This window comes from Cydia splendana, chromosome 8 (assembly GCF_910591565.1).
Source record: "Cydia splendana chromosome 8, ilCydSple1.2, whole genome shotgun sequence".
Taxonomy (NCBI): Eukaryota; Metazoa; Arthropoda; class Insecta; order Lepidoptera; family Tortricidae; genus Cydia; species Cydia splendana.
In genome coordinates this window covers 7,298,513-7,320,878 of record NC_085967.1, presented here as the reverse complement: position 1 = coordinate 7,320,878, position 22,366 = coordinate 7,298,513, and positions in this window count along the sequence as shown.

Genomic DNA, 22,366 nt, shown 5'->3' with positions numbered 1-22,366 from the left:
GCTGTATCAATAGCTATTTTATAAGTAAGTACTTAAATTATACTGCTATGGTATACAGCAGCGGTCGGCAACCTTTTAGCAGCCAAGGGCCACATAGTAGGTAACGAAGTTGACGCGGGCCGCACTTTGGTAATATTTGTGACTTTAGCAGTCATTGTCGTTTGTCAATATTACACACAAAATAGCCAGGGAGGCTCGCGGGCCGCAAGCGAGAAGTTCGCGGGCCGCATGCGGCCCGCGGGCCTCTTGTTGCCGACCTCTGGTTTACAGGGTAACAATACAACGGAAAATAAATGAAAATTAGACATTTTTTCGTGTTTTATTTTCTATCCAGCCAACTTTAACCTTTTAAGGTTTTGGTTGGAGCCTGCCCTTCCAAATATAGTATAGTTTGTGTGTGATTTTTTCCATGGCATTTGCCTTTGATGAAAACGTGTTAAAATTCAATATAAAAACTATAATTTTACATTAGCACTCTCTTAATGCTTGCTGTTTATTTTCGTGCGGACATTATGACAACAGTAGGTACCTAACTAAGCTTTCAATTCTTTCATGCTTGTTATAAACACTAATATCATGAGTCAGTAACTAAGATCGCACTTCAGCCACTTCAGTTTCATAGCAAAACTATCAACAGGAATAACGATATTGTGTCGAGCATATTTTCAGCCGCCGCATCTGATCTTTTTGTTGTTACCACATCGTTGCCATTTTGTCATCACATCGTTATTATTAATCCTGAAGCTTGACAACGGTTTGTTTTCATATTTATTTCTTTATTCTATTAAGTTGATGTTGAGATATTTTTAATTGAGAAATTAATAGTGAAGCCGCAACCTACCTAAAGCGGACATAGTTATGGTCGACGAAACTTAAATAGGGTATTTTCCTCTTAGTCAAATCAGTTACTTTTTTAGACCTGTCAAAACGATTTGCTAATATGGAAATTATATGAAACATTACATCGTCACGGTCAACACACATACTTTTTATACTTCTATTCGATTTATTAAATAGAACTTGTATTTAAAAATAACTCCTATCTATGTTTTTCTAATAATTATCTGGTGCTTTATTTCATGGATGGTGTAAAATAATTTATTTTAAATACAGTATATTAATACCCTATTACACAGATCTCTCGATCAACATCTATTTCGAATTGATGCAAATTATATTTCGTCAACTATACCTACGGTAATCATTAACTAAAGTTTTTACAGTGTTTTATATATTGAGTGTTTGGATTCTACAGTCAGTGCTTCAAAAATATGCTCACGAACTTTCCAATGAAATATTTGTTTTACATTTTCAGTAGGTACATATTAGTCAGTGTTTTGGTCTATTAACAATAAGCAAATTGGCAAAACTAACCATACAGACTGTTTTGAAACTAGAAACGCCACGAAAATCACAAAATTATAAACCGAAACAAACTGAATTTGTCTGTAACCTGTAAAATCTGTCCGTACTGAAAGTAAAAAGTTATCTACAACTTTAATTGCTAAAAAAAGACGAGCGCAGACATTTTAAGTTATACCTAAGTAAGATTTTTTAAAGATGTACGAATGTTACTAAGAGCTCTTTTTGCCATAAGGACATCCAAAACAAATTCCTGAGAGAGATCCAGAGCGCCTCCCGCGAAAAACGAAAATCAAAATTTCCTTATCCGCCTCTCTATCGCTCTTGCATATTCGAGCAATAGAGAAACGGATAAAGAAATAACGATATTCGTAATTCGCGGTAGGCCTCTAATATTAAAGATGTCGGCACAGCGCATCGCTGAGAGAGCTGTCCGCAGCCCGTTCCTATTAATTCTGTTGTTGACATCTCGACGTCGGCGTCGGCTCCAAGGGTTTTGTTCGGACAACTTTACTGTCTCTGTCTGCTAAAGTTATTAATGAAGATGTCGAGACAAGGAGAATAGAAACAAATGAAATGGGGAAAGATAAATGTGATAACTTTTAACAGCTTTGATGAGGCGAAAACGCTAATGCTGTGAAAAACGGCAGCGGCCGAGAATTAAAGAACAACGATCAAAGAGGTGAGATTAAGTGTGAATAAAGAGTATCTAATTATCATAATATCTTCACCTAAAACGTAACGTATTAATTAATAGTAACGATAGGTACGAGAAGTTTAAAGAAGAAGGTAAAATCAATACCTACGTGGAACTTGGATCTTCACACAACTTTAAAAAACACATTAACTAACTCTGTACAAATTGCACAGTGTGCATTAATTCTACGTAGGCAATAAATTATGCATCCAGAAAATGCTGTTGCCATTCCGCGCCCCATACCTACCCAAGTACCCATACAGCCACATGCACAAACATGTCCGTCATGTAAATTATTCAAATTATTCACCATTGCGAAATTAAATAAAGAGCGAAACAAAAACTCTTCATTTTACCGCCCCACCCGACCAGAGCGAAGGGCGCGACACCCCTAGCAATCAATTTTATCCCCCTTCTTTGACTATCGACCGTCCCTTTCTAACAGCTAAGCTAATCGTATAGTTGTTCGTGTCTAAAATACGATTTAAAGGGCGCGAAGAACTCCGAGCAATGCCTCGGGCTACGTTGCGAGTTTTCAAGAGAGAATTTTTGTGACGCCTAGCAAAGATAATTTTACACTTGCATTTAAGAGCCTTGCACTCTAACTTCCTAAATATAAGGCTGAAATTACGGTTGTTACAATTTTGGTAACAGCTTCAGATATGATTGTGATTTAAGATTGATTTAGAAATCCAAATCGTATAGATGAGTGGATGATTGCGTCGCGAAGACTCTTTGGAATGGAAAATGGGAATCGGGTGGGAAATGTAATAAATGATAAGGAGTTGGTGAAGTGACAAATAGATAACTTGTAGAAGCAAATATTTATATAATGGAAGAAATGCCATGAGTGTTTACGAGGACTATAAAAATAAATAACATTGGGTTTTACAACAAATCTCAACAGGATCTATCTGTTGAGATTTGTTGTAAAACAAACAAATTTTGTTGTTGTTTGTTGTATTCGACTCATTTTTTTCACAGTAGTATTCAATATTGCTTTCCTCCGTCAATTCACAGAAAAAGGCTAGTCCCTAAAGAATGAGCAAGCGTTTTAAGCAAGTTTTAAGTTTCAACATTTTTGGATCAAAATGTAGTTGGCTAAATATCCATTAACCTCCCCCTTTTTTCCTTTTACCGCAGAACTTGATAGAATCCTCGGGACCCGACGTCCGCATTAATTTCTCGAGATCTTCAGCTACTATTTCGAGACCTTAGAGTTCGATTTTCGACATTTTCTCCTCCACTTCACGTGATCATTAGCTATTCTACTGCTGATATAACAGAATATTGCTTCACTTTCCGACCATTTATTTTCTAATTTGCACGATTTTCAACAATTCTCTGAGCTCGAATTTTTCCAACATTCGTTACATTTTGGCGTCGTTTATTGCAGATTTTTTTTTTTTTTTATAGGTTTACCAGTAACTGTTACACTGATGCATACAGATAATCACAAGTTAAACCTTTCAAATTTAATAATTGTTCATGATTCCATCACGTAATCTTTTTGCTCGCCTCTCAATTAATCAAATAAACCCACTACATTTCTACATAGAACGTGACATGGATTGTGAATTCACAAATTTACACATTTAGATACAAAAACCCATATTCATAACAATTAAGTATTTTTTCGTCGTTATCATATAAGGCTTGATTGCACTTAAGTGGTCGAAACCTTCAGCAAAATGTGAGGCCAGTCGCCATACCGGTTTAAGTAGACCATGTATTGCCATTCATTAAAATACCAGGCTTCTTAGGTAGATCGAAATTCTTATTGCAATTATATGGAAGTATGGCGAATATTCGTATATACGTGAATATCGCATAGCGATAAATTTTATGATAATAATATAATATATATAATATACGAGACTCATAAGATATTAACCATGGTCAGGGCCGTCTTAAACTATGCTGGGGCCCTGGGCACGAGAATTTGGAGCCCTTTTGGAAAGTAAAGAAAGTGAATTAGACTAACATTTTTCTAACTATGATCCTCTATTTATTATGAGTAGGTAAGTAATCAAATATACTGTTACTGTCTGTCCTTCGGGGCCCCTGATGAGGATGGGGGCCCTGCCACGGGCCCCGTGTGCTTATGGTAAAGACGGTAAAGACAATGGTTCTTATTTTGAGCATAGAATAAAGATGGCTGTTATATTTTATAAGTATTTGGAGCGTAAGTACCTCCAGTGATCAGATCATCTTGATCAGGCCCGGGGGAAGTATTTTGAAGGCTAACTTTTGTTGACTTTTGTCCAAGAGTAGATTTGTCCGATTTATGCGGAGCTCGGCTTTCGCCCTTCGCAGGACCTCAGAGCTCACTGTCAAGAGTGTCAAGCCACTGCAGCTTGGCCTTCAGACTTCTTATGGCTCCTCTTCACGTTGGGCCAACGCCAACGCCAACGAGGGACGCATTTATGCGTTAGAGGGAGCAAGTGATATTGCTATCTCATTCTACCGCATGGCTGCGTCCCTCGTTGGCGTTGGCGTTGGCCCAACGTGAAGAGGAGCCATTACACAGACCAACGGGTGAGGACTGGAATCTCTGTTTTGCTGTCCGAACGGCACGTGGTGATGCCATAAAACAACCATCAAATTGCTGCATTTTTTTTAAATTGTATGTTTTATATATTGCTTACTTGCTGAGCCGTTGCGAAGTATCTAATGCCACTAAATACACAGAAGCCGATATATTGAGCCGTGGTGCGTGCAATTTTTGCATCACCGACGTCTACAATATGTTTTTTTTTATGGCTTATTTCCTCTAAAATAACGCAGATGGATACTAAAATTGTAGATTTTCCGTTAGGTACTTGCATCTGATTTTTGCTAGTGACCCGTCAAAATGTCAGCTTTCGTTTGCTATTGGGAATTGGGATTTACTAATAAAAGTGCCCACTATAGCATCTATGGAAAATTGTCGAGCAGTGGGCACTATTATAACAGCCAGGGATGTAACGGATGTGGTTTTATCGGAACCGAAAACGGAAACAGATGTTTTCAATTTAGTTTAACGGAACCGGAAACGGAAACGGAACCGAAAAAGGAAACGGAACCGAAAACTGAACCGGAACCAGAATCGGAACCTAACTTTTTAACGATGTAGTCGTTTTCCCCTTTCTAGAATAAACCTTCAGACAAAGTTTACACTTAGCCGGGTCCCCACTAACTTCATCAAAATAGTTCCAAATCGAACTTGATTTCGGCTTCATTGTGCGTTTTTTTACACACTAACATTCACCACACACACTACACACAGTCAGTAGTCAGTACACAACAGAACACATACGATTTTAATTTTAATAACACGAATAAAACAAAGTATACAAACAAACAACAAATTAGCGTAGCACGTGGCAAGCGGGGCGATGAGCGAATGACTGGTACGAACCTGTTTGTTTTTGATGTACTTACGCCGCCGCGCAAAGCATTGACATCCGTTATAACTTCCGTTTCAAACATAACGGAACCGGAACAGAAACGGATGTGTAATACCAAACGGAAGTTCCGCCTTAACGGAAACGGACCCGGAGCTCCGTAACATCCCTGATAACAGCCAATGTGGGTGGGAACACCATTAACTATTTGTGCTCATATCGATACATTATTGCCGATGCTGAATAGTCATTTAATCTTATGATTCGGTCAAGTTGTGTTCTAATGTATGGGGAAGACAAACAAATTATAGCCATCAGCATACGATTAATGTAGTATGATACCTTTGGGCTATGCCTTTGGTATGGTGCTTTACGCACACTAGTTTCCCATGCCCTCCCCCTGCCGCAACCCATTTAACATGAAATATGTCCCGGTTGACAGTTTTTTTATTTTTTGGAGAAAGTATACAATATAGGAAAAAAGTGTCAATGAAAGATTGCAATGCATTAGCTCGAACGCACATTGTTGCCTTTTACCATACCAACAAAATCTATAATTATGTTCTGGAGTCGGCTTCTATTAGGTACTTACCTATTTATTTAAACGTTTAAATAACAATAACACCATGTGTGCAATAATAGCAACTGGTTCGTATGTACTACAATATATAGTTACTATATATTGTAAGTTCCTTACTACTTACAGATTTGAAAGAAGATCACAGCATAAACAAACGTACGAGTATGAAAATCTTGAAATTCCGCACAAGCTGCTACGCGAGGCAAAATTATTCAGGAATGTCGTACAGAGGCGCGCGGTGAGGTGAGGCGAGTAGGGCCGAGCACCGCGCCACCTCGACCGACACGCAAGCGATCTCTTCTACCAGGCGGCCAGAAACTACCAAGAGCTCTCCACGTCTCCCCCACGAGCACCATCTCGCTCGCACCACTTACAATGCCCACGCAATAAAACAAGACAAACAGCCGTCTCATACTCCATCCGCAAAGGAAACCGTGTCATGCCATGTTGAAATAGGGTTCTTTCTACGTTCTACGCTGGATGTTTTTAATAATCCCCTCGCTACGATAATGGAAGTAGGTAATGGCTCCCGTCCCGAAGCACGTGAAGAATTCGTCATGTATTTTGTAAATTTATGTTATCCTAATAGTGGCGATGCTTAAGGATCAATTTGGCATGGTTGAAATTCCTTTTTTGGAGTCAATGAATGAGAATGGATTTGGGCCTTGGGAACTATCGGTAGAGTTGTTTTTGGATAAAAAATAAAGTGGAGAAAATTATACAGCGGAATGGTTGTCAGTATTGTGCCGGTTTTTATCGAGTCGGCAGAGATTCTTGAAATTGCGTCGTCGCGTCGCCATAAAATTACGCGATTAGCGATTCACATTAAATTGGAATCGTTTTAATGTAGTGTCACGGCATTCCACCGATACGTTTAATGCTACTTACAGTTACTACAGATGATCATGTCATAAGTAGGAAGTTACGTATATCTAATTAGGGGGTCACTGCATTTTTAACCTACTTCAAATAACGGAGGAGCTGCTCAATTCATATTTTTTTTAGTGTTCTGTACAAAACTTTGTTCACGGAACACGGAACACTTATTTAAATACATATGTTTTTGAAGTGAAAACTTCTTTTGCGGCGCTGGGTACTTTTTGAGGTGGGGAAAAAATGATAAACTCGAGACAGCGTAACGCGATCACGTGACCGTAAGGTTTAGATGGCCACTCATTTAGATGGCATTTAAATCAATAAAGAAAAACTCAATGACATTACATGAAAAAGGTTCTTATCTTGTACGGGTTGAAATACGAGGATCTCACAGTTACATTCTAACTTTATATCACTCAAATACAATTCAATAAAGCTACATCTTGATGAAATCGCTAAAAAAGTGAACTTTAGTACTGGTGAATAAAACTCAAAATATCATGACCAAATATATTTAGATGCGAGGTCTGCAAGGTAACTTTACAATTTGTATTCGAATTTTAAACAATTAATGCTACAAATTTGAATTTCGAATTTTAAACAAGTTCACTGACCAGCAATTTCGGAACTAAAGTTTCTCAATAGATAGGAGGATGGGTCAATTACACATAGTGCTGCAGACATTTTGGACTAGTCATTGAGTTTTCACTTCTGTCGGCACTCCCGGACTGAAACCCGTTGTTTTTTTTCTAGTTATTAGCTTATTGTACAGTCGCCATCAGATATATCGGAGCGGCCAAGGTGCTCACAAATATCGGAATACGCCTCTATTGTCAGGGCGTTAGAGCGCGTGTTCAGATATTGTGAACACCTTGGCCGCTCCTATATATCTGATGGCGACTGTATGTACTTACAGATAAGCTGTAAGTAGACAGTTTTTTACCCGTATTTAGAGCTGAACCTAAAGTGTGCCAATAGTAGAAAATAGAGAGCAAAAAAAGGCCTGCCATGGCCTAATGTGGCACAGTATAGACATAAGTATGTACAAAAGAAAAAAAACATTTAAAAAATCAGAATATGTTTAGCGCTTAGAGTCGGACCAAAAAAAGTCTGCAGCGGATTTGATAGCCCACGCAGGCACGCAGTCAAATATACGTTGACGTGCACTCAAAGTCAGCTCACATAATTTCTATCATTATGTAAAGTACGTCAACGATAAACACATATGTTAACACTTTCTCACCATATACCATTGTAACAAGGCGAAAAATGAAATGTAGTGTAAATAAGACCTAGCTCGATAATAGCGTAATATTAAAAATACATAAGTACTCCGCCAAATATATTATGCTAAATGCTAAGTATCAAAATATTTATAAAGCACCAACCTCCTAATTTGTTTACATTTGCGTAGGAGTTGTAAACATTGCAGTTTTTTGTTATACAACGCTACACGTCGACTTTCGTTTGGCGGTGCTACAGATTAGACCAAATAATCCGTAAGTTAAAGTAAACTAAATTATGTTTGTCATGTTGGTATACAGGTATTTCTGAGTTTTTTTACACGAAGTAAAATAAAAAGTGCTGCCAACCTCAACCTTAGTCTATAGAGCCCATACGAGTGATTTATGTCATATATGACTTATCATTCTTATCAATCAAAGTAATTACTATATTATTATTATCAATTTGTATTTTGTTGTTTTAAATTTATTTTTGAGTTATATTATTCAGATTGACTTTCACGGCTTCGGCAAACATTGTAGTCCGGTGGCCGGCTGCATGAAACAAACCTCATCAAAAAATAGAATATACCTACCCTGTAGAGGTACCTGACATTTAGTAGCTTCGAACGCACTTGGTCGGCCTAGGCTTAACCTGGCAGATTTTGTACAAATGGCAAAAACGTTGGACAAAAATTCATCAAAAAAAACCTCATCGAAAAATAGAATGAAACTTGTATGGTAGGATACCTGACCTTGAGGACAGTAAAAAAAAAGTGGTCGGCCTCACCTTAGCCTGGCAGTTTTTGCAGTCCGACCAGATTTATTGGGTCACGTGAGAGCTACAATTTACCTCATCGAAAAATAGAATGAAACAAACGGATTATAATAGCTAAATTAAGCCTGTTGACGTATGTCTTGGTCGGCCTCACCTTAACCTGGCAGTTTTTGCAGTCCGACCAAATTTATAAAAAAATCATCAAAAATTTTTTATAGAAAAATCGTATGAAACTTGTATGGTACGATAGCTGCCTTTGAGGACAGTAAAAAAAAACGTGGTCGGCCAAATCCTGTGTTGGCAGGTTCCTGTGTCCGTCCAATTTTGTGGTACCACGTGAGAGCTACAATTTACCTCATCGAAAAATAGAATGAAACAAACGGATTATAATAGCTAAAATAAGCCTGTTGACGTATGTCTTGGTCGGCCTCAACTTAACCTGGCAGTTTTTGCAGTCCGACCAAATTTATAAAAAAATCATCAAAAAATTTTTTATCGAAAAATCGTATGAAACTTGTATGGTACAATAGCTGCCTTTGAGGACAGTAAAAAAAAAGTGATCGGCCAAATCCTGTGTTGGCAGGTTCCTGTGTCCGACCAATTTTGTGGTACCACGTGAGAGCTACAATTTACCTCATCGAAAAATAGAATGTAACAAACGGATTATAATACCTAAAATAAACCTGTTGACGTATGGCTTGGTCGGCCTCACCGTAGCCTGGCAGTTTTTGCAGTCCGACCAAATTTGTGGTACCACGTGACAGCTACAATTTACCTCATCGAAAATAGGATGAAAAAAAAACGGATTATAATAGCTAAAATAAACCTGTTGACGTATGGCTTGTTACGGACGGCTTTCATAAATTCAATGTGGCAGTGTGCGGCAGAATCCACTTGCATCAAATTTGATGCAACACATTGTGGCTGGACATTAAGAGATGAAATGTATAAGATCAAATGGTTTGAAGGACACATAACGCCTTTGCGAGTCCAAGAAATAACAATAGATAAGTCGGAGTCTGGGGAAAGTTCGTCAGACTTCGACTCCGAAGATAATTATGATTAACAGTAATTATTAACATTAAAAGGGTTATTCCCACTAGTTACCACCAAGTTCTTATCAGTGGTAACTACTGGGAATTATTTTCCCACCTTTTACCACTGGTAACTACTGGGAAAAAAAAATCCTAGTAGTTACCACCAACTCGGTTTGGTGGTACCTACTGGGAATTTTTATTCCCAGTAGTTACACTAGTTACCACTGGTAAAAGGTGGGAATTTCTTTTCTACAAACCGAGCTTCGAAGGAGAAATGCTACAGTTGATGGCAAAAAGGCTGATTTGATGCAAAGATAATCACTTAATATATGTGAGGTTATCTTGTGTATTTACCGTTTATTAAAATTTTGGAAGGCTCACGTGCAGTTTTTCCTCTTATATTACAAGTGTTCGATTTAAAACTAAGCTTTGGTGTATACCTGGATCACCTGCATGTACAAGAAGGCGTTTCATATACGCCCGCCCATCAGATAGGTACACAAAGTCATGATGCGTATGGAATACAGCATGTGTGGCCAAGCCATTATGCCCTAAATTATGTACTACTTCGTTAAAACTTAGCTTACCTGTGTATTTACTCTTTCCAAAATATTTATCTTCCTTAAAATGCAGCCTACACAAACGGTCTTTGTCATTTGCCTTAGTTTTTGGTACTCAAAGCTTTTTCTCACCGATTTATGCATATCGGGTCCTTGGGAAAAAAGGGAGATCCTATAGGTATATTTCCACAATTTGTCGCACACTATTGCAGTATTGTGGAGAAAAAAAAACATACAACCGAATTGATAACCTCCTCCTTTGGGATTTGGAAGTCGGTTAAAAAAGGAGAATGTTTACAATTTATTGGAAACAATGTATGTGATTTGACAGTGACAGCAACTCCACTATGGAGGCGCCACCTGGCGTGATAAAATGTCAGTTATGCCTCCTTATTCTATCTGTAGTGGAAAAGTAGGATATACGATTCAAAACTTGTCAAAAATCGATGAAAACCTTTTTATTTTTGACATCTGTGAGACATCATCTCAACGTAAGTGTTACTCTGAAACCACGTCAGTAGTTAGAAAACGTTATTTAGATATTAGATAGATTTATGAATAAAATTTGAACTGAATTTTTTCTTTTTTTTTAAAGCCCTCTAAGACCTCCATGGACTCATTTACTTATTACTTTTTTCAGCTAGCATTATTAAGTTAAGTTCAAGCTGCAAAGAAACCATATTTTCAATATAGAAATTATTATTCTTTACAAATGTGGTCGGACTGCAAAAACTGCCTGGCTAAGGTGAGGCCGACCAAGACATACGTCAACAGGCTTATTTTAGCTATTATAATCCGTTTGTTTCATTCTATTTTTCGATGAGGTAAATTGTAGCTCTCACGTGGTACCACAAAATTGGTCGGACACAGGAACCTGCCAACACAGGATTTGGCCGACCACTTTTTTTTACTGTCCTCAAAGGCAGCCATCGTACCATACCAGTTTCATACGATTTTTCGATAAAAAATTTTTGATGATTTTTTTATAAATCTGGTCGGACTGCAAAAACTGCCTGGTTAAGGTGAGGCCGACCAAGACATACGTCAACAGGCTTATTTTAGCTATTATAATCCGTTTGTTTCATTCTATTTTTCGATGAGGTAAATTGTAGCTCTCACGTGACCCAATAAATCTGGTCGGACTGCAAAAACTGCCAGGTTAAGGTGAGGCCGACCACTTTTTTTTTACTGTCCTCAAGGTCAGGTATACTACCATACAACTTTCATTCTATTTTTCGATGAGGTTTTTTTTGATGAATTTTTGTCCAACGTTTTTGCCATTTGTACAAAATCTGCCAGGTTAAGCCTAGGCCGACCAAGTGCGTTGGAAGCTACTAAATGTCAGGTACCTCTACAGGGTAGGTATATTCTATTTTTTGATGAGGTTTGTTTCATGCAGCCGGCCACCGGACTATTGCCATTCGTCCGGGGAACGGGCTAAGAATGCTGAGATGGGCCAAAAATACAAAGTTGATAGTAAGTTATGTAGGTAGATTAAAGTGCATGTTCAGATGTTATTGAGCGACCTGATAAAAATAAGCAAATGTACAGTCAGCAGTCGGCCAAATATCGTAATATAATTTTGTTGCCATAGAAATAAGGATGTGGTCCGATATAGTGGCGAAATATTGAGAGACAAAAGCGGCTAAATTCAGTGGTGGCTCGGACACTTAGAGAGAATGGGAGAGGATCGTGCCGCGAAGAGAGCGCAGGTACTTGGGACAACAAAATGGGAGACGCCCGAGTGGACGTCCTAGGTACCGCTGAAACGACGTAGTTGCTCAAGACCTGCTCAACCTCGGCCATGGCGACTGGCGAGAGCTATCGTAAGACCGAGAGGACTAGACTACCTATGTTTGTATGAAAAGGCGATTTAAGGGCGGTGGTCGTCCATATTCGTCTTAAGGCGAAAATTAATCTAATGAACGTTTTTGCAACTAGGCTTATAAGAACAAATAATAATTTTATCTTGAAACAAGTTTTAAATAAATACGTGTAGATGAAAAAATACAATCTTGCCTTTTATCAAATCACATCATTTTTTGACAAATTTGCGAATTGAGTTATCCAATTAACGGCTACAAATAAGAAATCCCTATCACAGTTTTAAACCATGGCAGGGTTGAATACATAATAATGTCGGTATTTAACTTATCATAAGACGAACTCTTTATTTCATTTACGCGAGCGGAGCTGCGTGCCCGTCTAGTATCTAAATATAAACGATTATGGTGACCATGCTAATATGTAGTGAGTGACATCACTGACACATATATTCCCCATACAACCGCAAGGCTAAGTCGGTTAATTATAGTGAGATAGGTGTGATAGGACACGGATACGATTGCTTGCACAACAGAAAGGATAACAAATGTAACTGTGAACCGCTAGAATATGTAAACACTTATAAGTATCTAGGTATGCATATTGATCACAACTTTAATTGGAAAACACACATCAACGCGGTTTGTTCGAAACTACGCTCAGTAATGAGCAAAATGTACTACTTACATAAATTAATTATCAAAAAAACTATGCTTGTAGTGTATTACGCACTAGCGGACTCAGTGATAGGTTATGGACTTAATGTATATGGCAGAACCTTCCAAACGTATATTGCTGAAATAAAAAAGCTACAGATTAGGTCACTGAAATACTTATTGGACAGCAAAACTAAAAACAAGCTGAAAGGCGACTACGAAAAACTTTATAAAATGTATAAAATATTACCTGTGACTCAAAGAGTGCAATATCTGATAGCTGTAGATAATTACTATAATAATAAATGTAAAGTCTATAAACAAAGCAGATATAGAACTAAGAATATTAGAATAAGGAAATATGTACAACATTTTGTCAAAAACTATTATGGTAGAAGAACTGAAAAATTTTTGGTACCAAAAATATATAATGAAATAGAATGGTTAAGAGAGGAAAAGAAATATAGTATAATGGAAGTAAAGAACAAATTAAAAAAAACACTTTTAGATAACTTACCTTGACTCCAGCCACCGTGTATTATTATTAAAATTAGATTTGTTGTTTTTGCACAGTATATCTTTTTCTAAAATTATGTTTTGTAAAAGGAAAGTTTACTACCTATTATGTATTTACATTTATATCTATTTAGTTTCTGATAATAACTTTAATGTCTAATTTAGGGTAAGCTTTAGAATGATAGCAACTTAAGTAGGTGCATAAAATTGTATAAAATGAGCGCTGTCTCGCCAACAACCTGCATTCTACGTAGTTTGGCGAGTAACTTTAAAATTGATTATGTATATGTGCCTTTGATAAATAAATTAAAAAAAAAAAAAAACACTGACATCAGTGACACTAATTGTGATCCCAGTGATAATTTTATTTCAATTTCATGATAATGATAATGAGTTTATGATAATAAATAAAGTGCAAACACAAACTAAACCCGTGATACCTATCAACAAAAGCGGTTTTAGAGCATCTCTGAAAAAAGTATGTTTTTTTTTCAAAATCCGGTTCATGCAAAAGAAAAAAAGAGAAGAGAAGATTCAATAACTGATAATCGTGACAAGAATATTGCATATTTTGTTTAAAATAAAAATAATTAAGTAGAGTTAGACCAAGAAAAGTCTGCAGCGACTTTGATATAGCACACGCAGTGCAAGTGTTATTTTAAACGTCAAACGTCTATGAAATTATGACGTATACCGTATGGTATTAAAATCGCTGCAAACTTTTCTTGGTCTAACTCTAACAGTAACAGTAAAAAAATAACCATACAAAAAAGAACAGACTGTGACCGTAGACGAAAGGCACGCAAAATGGCATCGCATCGCTGCGGCTGCGGTGCCGAAAGAAGATGGCGCGTGCCGCGATTCAGCGGGCACTGGTACTAGGAGCGCATAAACTAAAGAAGCAGTCGAGTGCTCGCCCTAACCTTTTACGCTGCACTTTAGCATACTTCTACGCTGCATTGAACTTTATTTGTATTTAGAGTAGGTTGGCTTTTAATTGCGGTCAGGATATGTTATTATCGCGAGGGAATGTATAGAATAGCTGCTAGTGCATTATGGTCGCCGGGTGAGCAGCGCGCATTGCGCAACTCCCCAGACACACGACGTGTCCGCACGTTCCCCAAGACTATGTAAACTATGTGCGCTTACTACAATTACATACTTCCAGTACGTAAAATAGTGGCTAGAATAGATTGAATAATAATAGTAGTTTATGTGACTGTTACATAATGAAAGGCATTAAAATACGAGTGTGGGTTTATGAAACGAATGAAATGAGTTTCATAAAAGAATCACACGAGTATTTTAATGCCTAATTATGTACAGTTAGTTACATACACTCACATGTTATAAACTTTCTATGATATATTCACTAACCTCTTATTACAGCCGACATTGGGGCACTTTGTCCTCTGGCGGAACTCACGGATATGAGGTGGCGTCTCCGAAATATCTTTATCGCACATTTTACACGAAACTTTTGTTATAGTTACTTTAAAAACAACAATACAAATTATTTTATTACTTACAAACTTATTAAAAGATAAACTGTACCTACGTCAAATGAAAACTTTTTTAACGCACGTCACGTATCCGCGTATCCGTAGTTTTTTTAATTCAGAGACAAACTAGAGTCGGGGTTGATTGCCATATCGTTCGATACCAACTAACATGCGAGATTTGTCAATATTGTATGCAATTGTCATTTCATTTCGAATAAAACGTCATCTCGACTGATATTGGAATTTGAATGCATAACCAAATCGATTTTGATATAGTAATGAAGTATTACAACATTTTCACAGATAAGAAATTAGCTGTAACAAAACATTTTGTCGTAATGCGGGCCATTATTTATACGGATTTTGAAGGCATCATAGAGGGTTTATGATATGTGTGTAGATAAAATTAATAAAGACGTTTGTTTACGTGAGGAAGATCAGCAGTAAGCAGGTAGTTCCCTACAGTTCCATTCCAATTTACTTGGTTTTGAATTGATGTTTTCTTTCTTAGACGCAATTTATTACAGTGGCGGAAATAATAACTGTTGTTTACTTACAATTATTTTATTACGTTCTCAATAAAATTTGTCGGGATGTTTTTCTTTTTGTAGGGAAATTCATTTTAAGTGTTCGTTTTTGTTTGAAAAGGGTCATCATATTCTGGATAATGGGATCGAGTGAACTTTTCCAATAATAAAATTAACTTAAAAAAGAAAATCTAATTTCAATTCAAAAGGATATAACTAAAATATTATAGATGATCAAACGAACTTCTTGAAGTGAAGTGTGAATCGCTTCTTCAGCTTTTGCAAACTCATCATTGTTGCCGTCTTGCAACGGCCTATCATAAAATTTTGAAAATGTTAGGGACTTGGCTGTCCATACAGCAGCTTTGCGTATGATCTCTATGGATACACCGGCGGCCCTCGCGGCCGACGTGGACGCGTGTCGCGTGCTGTGCGCGCCAAATATGGACACATCCACGCCCGCCGCTGCTAGCACCTGCCGTATCTATCGGCCCACAGTCTGACTCGTGGCTGCTCTGTGGGGAGTTTTGTATGTCAGTAATAGCGCGCCATGATTTCTGACTCTCTTATTTTGTGTTATCAAAATATAGTCTTTGAGAGTCAGGGCCGGGCAAATGCTTAAGTTCTCTCTAAAGTAAGGTATATTCAATATAGGCTGTTCTCGACCAGGCGCAGAGGTTTTTATCAAATCAGGTATTTAAATTTTGATAAAATTATCTGTGATCTGTATATTTTCAATTTTAATTAATGAGAACGTTTGTACTCGATGGGCCGTACAAATCGCGAGTAAGATTGCGAGTTTTTTAGTTAGTTTCTCAAGGGTAAGTTCGGTATTAGGATACCATGTTGATACTAGATCAAGATTAACTTGAGGATCCCACGTGTTATGATACCTAAGTAAACTAGGTTTTAGTCTAAATATACCCTTGAATAATCTCTTGATACGGTCATCAGAACCAACGTTCGGTAGTAAGAGAGCCAACGCCGAGCGATGGCTGTTTAATGTTCCGTAAGAACAGCCTTTATTGAATTCACCTGTCAAGAACATGAGTATTGTCGTTATTGACGGATTTAGCGGTTCTAAGCCATTTATATTACAAAACTCCCTCCAGAGCTTTAGGGATACATTGTATTGCTTTACTGTATTCTCCGAAAGAGAAGCTAAAGTTAAAGGGATCGCTTCTGGTGGAACGCCGCGGCGGGAGAAGGCCGTGCTGATAGCGTCGCGGCAGCCAGGGTAAGGCTGGTGTGCAAGCGGTGGGGTCGTCTGCAATCAGATCGAAGCAATACTTTACTCGGATTAAAGTATAGGATTTCTGAGACCAATAGGTTCTGCAGCATTGGGAACCAACGCTGAGAGGGCCAATATGGGAAAACCAAAATACCTGTTCCATTATCATCAATAATTTTTCGGATGCATTTCAGTAATAAGCAGAATGGTGGGAATACATAGAAAAACTGTTGACTCCAATCGAGTGTGAACGCATCGACAGCAAAAGCATCAGGTTCTTGGAACCAAGATACAAATTTGTCGCATTTGGTATTGGATCGAGACGCGAAGATATCTATTTCGGGTTGGCCAAATCGCCTGACAATGGTTTGGAAAGCGTGATTTGACAACTCTCTTTCAGTATCGGGATTGGACCTTCGCGACGCTTCGTCGGCTCGATTGTCCTTTGTATTGACATATGATGCATACAAGATTATGCCACGCGTCTCGCACCAATGCCAAATTTGTCTACTTAGGTCGTTCAGATATGGAAATTGAATTCCACCCATTTGATTTACATAACTGATTGCAGTAGTATTGTCTATCCTTAATAAAATTAAGCAATTTGATTCATTTACTGCAAAGCTCTTTAGACCTAAAAACACCGCTAAAAGCTCTAGGTAGTTGATGTGGTGTTCGCTCTCAGCGGCCTTCCAATGCCCTCCAATAGTAACATCACCGCATACAGCACCCCATCCGGTTTTTGACGCATCCGTGTAAATTTCTAACTTAAAACTTGACGTTCTGATATGTGACAAAGTTGTATGTATATTATCCTTCCACTTTTGTATACAACCAACCATAATTGGTGGCAGGGCAAGCGGAGATGAGAACACCAATCAACTGAGCATACTCTCGGATGGTACATCGGGGTAGCTTCATGAATTTAGTTACTAAACGGTAAATCTTTTCCCGTTTTTCATGGGGTAAACCTATAGTCAAATTTCGTGAATCAAAAATGAATCCGAGAAATTTACAAGATTGTGAAGGTTGTAATACACTTTTGTCATTATTAATTATGAAACCCAAAGTTTCTAATAAGTTAATCGTAGCATTTACGTTATTTAAACACTCGTCATAACTATCACCTATACAACAAATGTCGTCTAAGTAAACAACAGATTTTAATCCCTGTTTTCTTAGATGTGTTACAACCTCGTTCATAAACTTTGTGAACACCTTGGGTGCTACGGACAACCCATAAGTCATGGCCGTAAATTCGTACATTTCAATTTCATTTGAGCCATGGGATACAAATTGGAAACGGAGGTACTTTCGATCTGCTTCACGAACAGGTATAAGTTCTCCTCTTTTAAATCGATAGTGGCTAAAAAGCCATTCTGTGGTATAAGCTTAGCGGCAGTTCGATAGTCCTCCATTTTAAAATGGGACTTTGTCACAAATTTATTGAATGATTTCAAGTTCAATATAAAACGGCTACTGCCATTGGGCTTTGGTACTAAAAATGTACTAGAAATATATTGATCATTTCTATGATCGCATTTTTTGATGGCTCCTAAGCTAATTTATTTATTAATTGCTGTACTCATTTCTTTTGTGTCTTCTGGCGTCAAAACATTTTTAGGTACCAAAGGCTGATGCACAGCCTTACACAACGGTATTTCTAATCCGTGTTTTATCCAGGATAAAACTGTAGGGTTATTTGTGATCTTAGACCAACAACTGTAAAAATGTGCTAATCGACCAGCATGTAGTACCTGGGCTATAATATTGTTGTGCTGGCGCTTGCGACTTGGTCGGCGCTGGGTGCCGCGTCGGGGCAGGAATAGTAGATTGTTAACCAAGGGTTGAAAGGCACCCATTTCTGTCGAGGTAGTTTGGCGCTCGAACGCAGTGAGAGCGCCAATAGTCCGAGACGGAAATGGTGCCTTTCACCCGAGTTAAACACTCTACTTTTCATATCGAATGCGAGGAAACCAAACAAGACAAGGCAATTTCGCAAAATCAGCAATTGAAGTACCTAATAGACCTACGGCCATGATTTTTTTCATTAGGACTTACTTGCAATCGGAGACTTTACAAGTGTAAAGATTAATAACCCCTAGCGAAAATCATTTATATTGCAATATTTACGAAAATACACATTTTTTAACAAACTGCAGTAATTTTAAAATGGTTTGTACATTATAGTATGAAAATCAGCGGGATTGCATCTTACTTTTTAATTTTATACTTTTTCGTTCTAAAAGCCGCAACAGGCTACCGGACCGCACCGCGACCTTGGTGCACCGCACCACGTAATAACATAATAAAAGTATTTTAAATATTAAATAACTATTTCATTAATAATATAACAAAATTTTTATCTTGTATTTTATTTTATTTTCATGAATATAGTGCTAAATAACTTTAAAAACCAATTTAATATCGTACAAAGGTTTAACTGTGGCTGTATAAGATTTTGCCTTTGCTAATTTACGCAAGTGTAAGGTTTAAAAAAATATTTTTGGTGTATTCCTGTTGGTTCCCGCCTTACGAAATCGAGTAAATAGAATTCAACGAAAGAAACAAGAAAAATTTGTTTCTAACAATTTACTTACATCATTTTTTATAAAAAAAGGATCAACGTGGGATTAGTAAAATTAAACAATTACCAATTGTTCCAAGCGAGGAAATAAAGACACTATTTTTCCATTTTGTTTCCACCCAGTTGTTCGTGGGACGGGGACGCAGAGGAGTACACTACTTTTCTGCGCTAGAGCATAAACGTATCACTTTCTGCGCACCTTTTAGAACAACAACGACCCACTTTCAGAGCATGAGATATGAAAAATAAATTGTGAGTCTTACCTTGTTCACTGACATCCGACTCACTTGAAGATCTAACTTGACGTTTACGACGTTTGTTATCGTCACTTTTAACTTCTAAATCATGAAGTTTACTTTTATATCTTTCGATTTTTTCGCGGGTACTACGCTTAGGCTTCGGCATTTTTGCGAAGGTGTGTTCGTTGCCACGCACGAAAAAGGAATGAGGACAGAATATGGCGGTTAGAACTTGTTGGTTTGGTTTGGAGTGGGGATTGAAAAAAGTCAATACTTACTTTTTAAAATAAAAAAACTTTATTTTACTCTGAAAATCGTGTTACGTTGTTAAAGAAACTACCTGGTTATTTATTATATCTGAAGAATGAAGGGATGAAATATAATCCCTTATATGCGTTAACAATTGATAAGTTTCAAATCAGTCCCAAGTTTTCTATCCTTCTTTTCGAACCACACCAGGGTCGGCATCTCGGCATCCAGCTCGACAGTGTCTTGATACTTAAGATTCTACAGCACGAAAATTTAAGAGGGAATTAGGTATAGCTACTGGCAAAAGTAACTTTCTTCATACAATTTTACATTTCGGGAGAAAACGTCTTCCACTAACTAGATCTTAACATATCACTTTGATTTTGATGTCGATCGCTTCAGCATAATATAGGTTTAGGTCTCGCTTTTTTTGAAAAAATAAAAATAAAATATATTTTTTTGGTAAGTATGACAAATTTTGAAAAAATGAAAACCTATAAACATAGTTTTTCATTGTGTCAATAACATCTACTAAAAAATCATGGAGAATGGAAAATATAAGTGGAAAAACGTTTTCTCTTTTTGTATGGACGATCACGTGCTATACTTCCCTCTTAAAGGCCATATGTACTGTAAATCGTTGTACGATACACGTGCGAATAGGTAATTCACCACTCGTTGCTATTATTCGCACTTGTATCGTAAACAACTACTTATAACTAGGCACAAATTTCAAATATTTCAGTGGTTAATAGCGCATATATGATGATGATGAAAGGGATAATATTTCAGCCTATATGAAGTCGTTTATCTTTTTTTTTGAAAAAGGTTTTACATACTAAGCTATGATTTTTCGGTTGCCATTTGTTGCATATACGATTGGAATTAGTATCTTGCGCAATGTTTTGTGTTATTTTTTGTACGACTTTTGATTTCGAGTAAACACGTTTTTCTTGTCAGGCAAGTGTTCTTTTTGAAAATGTATATCGTGTCAGGGGAAAGAAAGCGATTTCAATGAAACCCGTACGTTGAACTTAGCGTCGGCAGCGTGGGTTATAAATGATGGCAGTCTTAGGTTCTAAAGCAAACATAATGTGATTTAAAGTATTTAAGTAGTTATTTTTTATAATATTATATATGCTAGTTTTAAGGTAAGTACTTATGTATGGGTCACTAGTTGCCTGAAATAAAGATATTCATTCATTTGCATTCATTCAAAGCACAAGTTTCAACATCAGTCTTCGTCGCCGATGGCCGATGTCCCAGCAACGTCAAAGCGACGAAGACTGTTGAAACTTGTGCTTTGAATGAATGCAAAGCCTTTGCCCAGCGTTCTTATTTGAATGAAAAACAAATATATCTCGATTTATCGGGATTGAGCGCTCAGCCCTCAAAATGAAAGATACGGTTGAATTAGTTTAACTACCCGACGAATCTAATAAAAAACGGGGTAGAAATGACAAATTCAAACCAATCACGGGCCTTTTCTTTATAGTGGCAGTGTTCAGCAGTCGGGTATTGATTCTAGTATAATTAAGAGCTTAGCAGACGACCGCTTCTCCATACAAACGTTACCTAGTGTTAGCATTTTATATTCTGTACTACTTTTATATTAGGTATACTTATAGACAAGGTGGATAGACGATATTGTCTCAATAACTGGGCCTAATTGGACCCATGATGCAAAAAATAGGATATACTGGAAAAGATTGGAGGAGGCCTATACCCAAAAGGGGTCCTTAAATTAGAAATAAAATAAAAATTTAATTTAGCAATTAGAATTATATATTTAAGGAATAAAAGGGCTTAATAATAATAATACTTATAGTATTATTCCAAGCTTAACAACGTATAACGGCTTAATAAAACAATATGGCTAATACAGTGTACCAACATAAGATGATTGTAATTGTAATATTAGTTCTAGTTATTGAAAGCCCGCCAAAAGTATACTTTTTGAGCGCGTAGGACTGATATATGTTATCTGTGACTCTTAACTTTGCCTGTCAACTGGTGAAGGATTACCGCTAAAATGAGAAACCAGCTTTGTAAAACTAATATTAATTATAAACCTGTCAAGAAGAACATCGTCTTTATATTTGAATACAGCATACGAATCCCCAGAACAGGGTGGGCTATCACTAGTCACATTTTTCGTCCCTGGATTGATTGAATGATTGTTTTAAGTACCTTTACCTATGTATAATAGTGTTTTATTTAAGACTCAATTCTTAAATGATGTATACTATATATATAGTTTTACCGCTTGTATTATGCCTGGTGACATTTGAACATTAAGTGCTATTTATGCATAATTAGGTACGTATAGTTATTGCTAAAATTCACATTTTAGCTACAAAGTAGCAACTGTAGCAAGTAACAAAAACCAATTTAATTTTTAAGCAAATGAGCCATTTTCCCGTAATATTCCCTATACAGTTTATCCAACGTCCATAACGAGCTAAATAAGCTTAACCGATAACCCTATAAGCAGTAAACCGCGATAAAAACACAGCAAAATTTAATTGAATTTACT